The sequence below is a fragment of the Montipora capricornis genome, chromosome 3 (genome assembly GCF_036669925.1).
Source record: "Montipora capricornis isolate CH-2021 chromosome 3, ASM3666992v2, whole genome shotgun sequence".
NCBI classification, from domain to species: domain Eukaryota; kingdom Metazoa; phylum Cnidaria; class Anthozoa; order Scleractinia; family Acroporidae; genus Montipora; species Montipora capricornis.
Genome location: NC_090885.1, coordinates 48,711,433 through 48,713,107, shown reverse-complemented (window position 1 = coordinate 48,713,107; position 1,675 = coordinate 48,711,433).

Sequence of the window (1,675 nt, the reverse complement as noted above, 5' to 3'; positions counted from 1 at the left end):
AGGAGAAACAGTAGACCACTGGAGGTGCAAACCGGTCAACTGTAAGCAATTCAGGAAAGCAGAATAACCAAAATTCATTCTCCCAAATATCCGGGCATGGACATAACTAAAGGGAGAACCTGGCAGACAGTTCAACACAATAAATAAATGCAATAAAAGAAGGGACGAATCCCTGAACAACATCATAGATAAACGACAATGAGACGGCGGACAAATCCAAAATAACCATACTTAAAATGAGGCCCGGACAGCCTGTCCGACCAAAGGTCAAAGCAATAACTCCCGTTAATGCCTAACATAAAACAATGGACGACTCCACTATAAAACAAAGGACGAATCCTGAACAACATGATAGCCAAAATACCATGCGACAGCATATGAATAAAAATCAAGCATGATTAAAATGAGGCCTGGGGAGGCTGTCAGACACAAAGGTCGACGCAATAACCCCCATGATGCCTAACATAAAAGCAGTGGACAAATCCACAATGCAACAAGGGACGAATCCCAAATGAGCATTGTTGATAAAATCTACCAGTAGTAAGTGGACGAATCCACAAATAAAACCATGGACTAATCCATAGGAAAACATGATAAACGAAAATATCGTGAGATGGTGGACGAATCCACATGGGAGGACACAGCCTCAGGAAAGACAATGGATGAATCCATAAAAGCAAAAAACATAACATAACTTCAAGCCAGAACTTAAAATGAGGACGAATCCCCTTTAAACAGACATCAAAATTGTTCAAAAATGCCTATGAGAAGAAGACATAAATTAGAGAGAAATTGAAAACCGAGGGAACTAAGGCGTGAAAATTTAAAGCATGCCTAAAGCTGTTAGGATGGTGCCCCTATAACTGTGATATAAATAATATTGCCCGGCAGGATTAATGTGAACACTATCTGCTAAGTAGAAATTCTTAGCAGGATGAGAAAATGGCTTGTGAAGCCAACAAAAAACATTTGGTATACAATCCAATATCACGCCGAGATACTGCCTAAGAATATCTGAACGCCGAGCAAAACTCGCTGCTTCAGCGTGACAAGCGCCAGGTGGAATAACATGACAAATGCAGACGACCCGCACCGAATAACTATCTATAAGCTGGCGAACTAAGCTTTCAATTTCGGAACTGAACACCTCTGGACTGAAACCGACTAGGTCATTTTTTCCCACCTCCAAGATGACAATATCATAAGCAAAACGCTGGACCACGTGGAGATCGAAAAAACTGACACAAAGGCCTTCAAACCATTTACGATCAATTAATTACTTGTTGATATTTTTTCTTCCGAGTACAGGTCAAGTGGACTGCTACTGGACATATCAGAAATGAAATTCTGGAAAGGTAATTATCTCTCAAACCATTCCTGTTTGATTGGGAGTGGGTAATGTGACACACACCAATGCATAACCAAGTTTTTGTAGCATAAAGCTATTGAGAGTATTACTTACTACTCCTCCCTGAATGAGATGCTGCTTTCCTAGTACAATTACGGTTACTTGAGCAGTATGTTGCTGCTACCCATTTTATACACCTTGGTGAAGGTGGACAAAGTGGAGCAAAGTTTCTTGTCTAAAGAAACAACAGAACAGGAGGCTGATGGCATGATATGATCGTGCTTTAATGTTACTGTATAGAGCTGCTTTTACTGATCTAATATTTGT